General features: G+C 50.5%; 1 long non-coding RNA gene across 2 annotated transcripts; it reads right to left on the bottom strand.

The window, feature by feature from the left end:
• Window positions 1-568: 568 nt before the first annotated feature.
• Window positions 569-5,392, bottom strand: LOC122176196. 2 transcript variants are annotated; one of them, XR_006177646.1, is made up of 4 exons: window positions 5,337-5,392; window positions 3,605-3,675; window positions 1,737-1,962; window positions 569-1,114 (listed from the first exon to the last, which is right to left on the bottom strand). It is a non-coding gene; the product is annotated as an uncharacterized LOC122176196 (long non-coding RNA). The 2 variants fall into 2 exon arrangements; XR_006177647.1 differs by lacking the exon at window positions 1,737-1,962.
• Between the last annotated feature and the right edge of the window lie 435 nt (window positions 5,393-5,827).

The following is a 5,827-nucleotide window of genomic DNA, read 5'->3' as shown; positions in this document are numbered from 1 at the left end:
CCCAGACCAGTGGCGGTGCCTCATCCCACAGTCAGGCTGAACAGGGCTCTGAGCACTGATGGAGCTCTGGGTGTCCCTGCTCAGTGCAGGGAATGGGACCAGATGGCCTTTAGAGATCCCTTCCAACTCAATTCTATCATTCCTCATCCTCTGAGGAAGTTGCAAGCACAGATATACTTAAGCTGGGAAACAGAAGAGGGTCTCTAATCATCCCTTGCTGATTCCCCTGGCTACATCTTCCTGCTCAAGGACGTGGTGGAGGTGGGTTAATGGTTGGACTTGATGGTCTTAGTGGTATTTTCCAATCTGAATGATTCTATGATTCATTCTCCCTTGTCCTATCTCTGTCTGCCCATGTAAAAAGTTGTTCTTCCTCCTCTTGTTTATAAGCTCCTGAAAGGCTGCAATCAGCTCTCCTTGGAGCCTTCCTTCCCCCAGCTGAATAACTCCAGCTCCCTCAGCCTTTGTAGCAGTGACCCTTATTTTTCCATTAAAAAAAAAAACAAAAAAAACAAAAACAGACTAAAAAAAACCCAAAACCAACCAAAAGAAAAAAAAACAAAAAACAAAAACCAAAAACAAGGAAAGAAACCAGAAACATAAAAAAAACACCAACCCCAGCATTCAGCCAACAGATACAGCCGCACTAGAGGGCAGTGCTGCCCGCCGCAAGCAGCAGTGCAGGGCATCACTCTCCTTCTCAACAGGCAGAACTAAATTGATCATAAAAATAATAGAAGTTCCTTTTGCTAAGCTGCAGCATGACTGCATAAGAAGTGCAACAGCCAAGCCTCTGTCTCAATATTGCAGTCCTCGTGCACAGACAGCTTCCCCCCACCTCGCTGCACCACCCCGCAGAACCTCATGCTGGCTCTGCAGCTCCTGTCCCACTGCAGCACCCCAAAACATCCTGAGGATCTGCAGCATCTCCCATCCTGAAAGCTGAGGGCATCTCCCCTTCACGTAGCCTTGTGCTGGGTATGAACACAGCCAGGGCATTTCTTGGGCTGGTGATGCTCTGAGCTTTCCTGTGTACAGCAGAGCTGCGTCTCTCGCTCTGGGTTTCTCTGTTTCAGGTGTGATTTTTCTTCAATTTCCTTTCACCAATAGATATCTGTTAGGAGAAGAAGAGGGAGAATGTTTCACTTCCCTCCCTGAAACAATGACTTCCACCAGGATCTCTGTGACCCTGGTGAGGTCAACAAGGGGTGGGGGTTCATGGGCTCAGAGCACCTCTCCCACGTGGCTCACACTCACCCACCCACGGCAGTGACAGAGGGACAGACCTACTCTGATGTGCACCGTGCAGACACTGCACGTGACTGTGTGCCCCCTGGCAGCCAACTGCCCCATTGCAGATTGGGGACCCAGGACAAACAGCTCCATGATGTTTAACCCCTGCCCTCCTGCTGCCCTGCACAGCCCCCACGAACAGATCCTATCTGCTGGAGATTTATTTCCAGTCTTCTTTTCAAGACATGATGTCAGGATTACAATAACCTGACTAAGGCAAACGCTGGATGGAATTACTATTGTGTTTATCAATTTCCTACTTCTTTTCTTGTCCTGATTAATCATGGGACGGCGCGATGGAAAAGTCCCGTTAGAGCAACCTGTCCCCCAGCCAAGGCAGGGCTGATCTGTCCATCCACCACCATGTGTTTCATCCAGCCTATTTTTAAACAATCCCCAGTGACAGGACTTCTTGAATCACAGGAGCGAGAAATGGAAAAGACCTATTAGCTCATGCTGTCTGTCTCCTGGCCAGTGCAGGCTGTTCCCTGCAGCCCCGTTTGCAGTGTTTCAGCTTCCACCTTTCCTTCCCTTGGGAGAGCACTCTGCTGGCAAGCAGCTCGCACACTCAGGTTTGCTTGATGTCATGCTGGAAAGCACAGATCTCCAGCACTGGCCTCAGCTGATCAACTGCACTTTATTCCTGAGTAGGGTAAGCAAGTGTGTGCGCTGCAAATAAAAGTCAAATGCATTGTGCAACAACAGCAGAGTGATGCCACCCCACATCAGTGCCCAGTGATGGGCAACACAGGGGCCTCATGGAGGAGCCCTGCTCAGTATGGAAAGGGATGGAAATGTGCAGCCCTGCTTGGGGCAGAGGGGTGCTTGCACAGAGCCTGCACCCCAACAGCCCAGCTTTGTATGCACCCAACAGCTCAGCTCTGCAGTGTGATGGAACATCAGCCTCCTTCTCCATTCCTCACCCACCATGAGAATGGACTTTGTGCAAACAGATGACAAAAAATAATTTGGAAGCTTCTCAATTCCTTGCCTGCTCTGACTGCTGCCAGCACTGCTGCACCAACAGGACCTGGCATGGCTTGTGCCAGCTGCCAGGACCTGCCCTGCTCAACCACCCCGCTTCCTAGTGCTGCCTCCATTCTGAGGGGTTGCAAGCAAGACAGACAGCCCAGCCATAGGCAGGCTAAAGAGCCTGCTAATTGGTTTTTAAGCAGAAAGAGCACACACCTGCCTGCAAACCCCACCAGCTTGCCTGTGGTACATGTGTGTGCCCGCTGCATCCTCTGTGCCTGCACTGTTCATGTCTGCAAAGCCCCCTTGCAAAACACTCAGACCCACAGTGCTGGGGGCTGACATGGATGCCAGGGGCTCACGTAGGTGCTGGGGGCCGTGCCCTGCAGCCGTGGTTCTCGGAGCTGCCTTATCTGCTTTGAGTAATCAAAAATAATTGGTTGCTCTCCAGTGGACTGATCTAATAGCAGTACGAATAAAGTTATTTTGAACAGTTGTTCATGAGTTCATCTCCTGGAAAGCCTCAGCACCAGCTGTTGCTGTGCTTTTGATTAAAAAAATAATATATATATTAAACTCAAACTGGGGATTATCAGAGCTAAGCACGTCTCGGCTCTCCCTCCTCCCAGTGTCAGGTGCCCAGCCAGGCTATAGACTGCTCTTTGTGTGCAGCTCCTTCACCCCTTTCTCTGTGAGCTGGCAGCGGTGCAGTGCAGATTTGGCTCCTTGCAGTGTGCTGGGCAAGGGATGCTGGCACAGCCCTGGGTTTGCCAGTGCCTGGGGCTGGCATTCATGCTGATGCAGAAGGTTTATCATGCAAATGGTCCCCGAGGCCTCCGGCCAAGTCCATTTGTTAATGGTCAAACTATGGGAAGCTGGTTAGGGAGAAGCAAATTGAATTAAGCACAACTGGGGAAAGGGGGGGGGAGGGGTGAGGAGTGAGGTCTTTGTGGAGGTTGGAGGGTACATGGGGACAGAAGGAGACCTGCACTGGGCACCCATGCAAGGAGGTGCAAAAGGGCTGCATGAAACAGGGCATATCTCTGGAGATAAACAGGGCATCCCCACGTCCTGAGTCACTCCATCCCTATGGAGCCCCAGCAGCGACACAGCAGCCTGAGCTGGGGCAGAACAAAGAGAGCAGACATGGGAGGAAGTTCTTGCTGAGATAATGAGAGAGAATCACAAAATCACAGAGCATCCCGAGTTGGAAGGGACCCATAAGGGTCACTGAGTCCAACTCCTGGCCCCACACAGGACCACTCAAAAATCAGATCATAGAATATAGACAACAAAGATATAGACAACAAAGAAGAGTTTCACACTCAGCTTTCCATACCTAATCAGCTATGCAGGATCAGTTATCCCCCACATCCATTCAAGGAGCTCCCTCCCTTTGAATAAAGATAGCTGTAAAAGCAAAACGATGAACACGCACTGATAATTGTGGCAAGGTCAAGAAAGCAGTACTCAGTGACTGAGAGGTGATAAAAGGAGAACTGGCAGAAAAACATCTCAATGGTAACAAACGCTGAATACATTCAAGGCTGAACATCCAGTCTTGCAGCAACGCTGTGCACTTGTATGGAAGGGGATGTGCAGTTGGACCAGCAGTCCTTGCAGTGCCCATTGAGTTAAGATTAAGTCACAGTGTCTCAGTTTTCCCAACTCCTTTCCCTGACTGCAAAAGCCAGGCAGCAGACCCAGCTCAGAGCAGGTTTCTGGATGCACATTTTGCACCGCATCCCACTCCCTTGGCTTTCTCTCCGTGGCTCTTATTTTCCTTTTCGGCATCAGCATCTAAACATCTGGGTCACGGCGGAGCTTAGAGCTGGAAGCGACACAATATTACGAGAAAGGATGTTTTTGTACTACTTCCAACCTTCCCAGAACAGAGAACTGCAGAACCCCCTCCACAAAGGCTGCTTTCTTCCTCTGCACTACTTTGAAACGATGGGTGAAATCCTCACTTATCGCCTCTACCAATGGGGACGAGACAGAGACGATCAGAAAGGAGGGGGAAGGAACCATGAAGAACACAGCCAAGTGCTTTTCTTTCTTTTCACTCTTCTGTGTGTTTACTTATTTTAGCTTCTTTGGGTTCAAGCCACATATTTGGAGCGATTCCCACCTGCTCTGTACTTGGGGACCATTCTACAAACATCCCCACAGACAACTTTCTTCTGTTTCCCCCCTGCTAAAATGTCAGTATCTTGCTGAAATGTTGAAAGAGAACAAATCTGAGGGTTTGTAGGGATGTTTTGCTGCCCAGCACCCCACAGGCCAGGCACTGAGCATTGCTGCCCACCCAATGGGCACAGGGATGTGTCCTGACCTGCACTCCTCCACTCGGGAGGGTTGGGACTCATGGCACTGTGCTGACACCAGAACTGATACAGGTCTAATCTGGCCACCTGCTGTCCTTCCCTTGTCCCCTTCTGGGACCAGAGCTCACCCCAAGCCCAAGCAGGACACATTTTGAGCCTTTATGGAGGTGTTGCCAGCTGGAGTGTTGCTGCTCGTAGCAGGAGGGATCTGTGCTGTGCAGCCCACACCAGTGCCTGGCCCATGCTCAACTATGCTCCATGCATCTGAGTGAAGGCAGCCCTGTGCTCTGCCCCTTCTGCAGACCCCCACAGCTAATCCCCAGCTGCCCAGGGCAGGACTCAAATCAAAGATCTGAATCCTCTCTACCTCTCCCCCCTTCAGCCCATTTTTCCAGCCTTGCAGGGAAAGCCTTCAGGGTGTCCTCATCTCTCTGCATTCACTCTGTGCTGCACCAAGACCTGCATGTCCCCACACCTCATGCAGCTCCAACTATACTGCTCTGCTCCTACATAGAATCATAGAACCATTCTGGTTGGAAAAGCTCTCTCAGATCACCAGTCCATCCCCAAGCCATCCCACCATGCCTACTGACCATGCCCCTCAGTGCCACACTTCCACTTCAACACTTCCAGGGTGTAGCAATTGGACAGATCAATATGAAAAGGTGTTTTACCAGAGGTGCAACAACAGAAGGATCAGCACCATACAAAGGTGATATTAAGAAAGGGAAGAAAATCACTTACTTGTATCAGAAGATTCAAGGTTCACAGGGGAAAGCTTCACCATGGAGGGATCTCCAGGAAAAGACCCCTCCCCAGTGGCAGTCAGCCCTTAAATGGGGTCTAAGAGAGCTGCAGCCAGGTTCCACCCCTTCTGGTCACGCAGCTGAATTGCCTTTGCCTCTGCTCCCAGTGTTGACCAGGTCCTTTCCCCAGGTGCTCAATCAGTGGTTGATGCTGTGATTCAATAGTTCCCATACACAGGGACGTTAACCCCTCCCTCCCACCTGCCTGGGCAGCAGTGCCAGTGCCTGACCGCTCTTGGGGAGAAGCAGCTTGTCCTAATAAGCCTTCTCCCATCTCACTGTCTATCATGGAGTAAAATCCCATGCTAAGAAACTGGAAACACCACATTCTCTTGTTGTACAAAGCTACATCCCAGATCTATTGAAATCTGTCATACAATCACATAATGGTTGGGTTGGAAGGGATCTCCCAGCATCACCCCTGCCATG

The sequence above is a fragment of the Lagopus leucura genome, unplaced genomic scaffold (assembly GCF_019238085.1).
Source record: "Lagopus leucura isolate 7727_CA_CO unplaced genomic scaffold, USGS_WTPT01 Super-Scaffold_760, whole genome shotgun sequence".
Taxonomy (NCBI): domain Eukaryota; kingdom Metazoa; phylum Chordata; class Aves; order Galliformes; family Phasianidae; genus Lagopus; species Lagopus leucura.
Note: the sequence above shows the minus strand (reverse complement) of the source record. Positions and strands in the feature narration are given on the sequence as shown.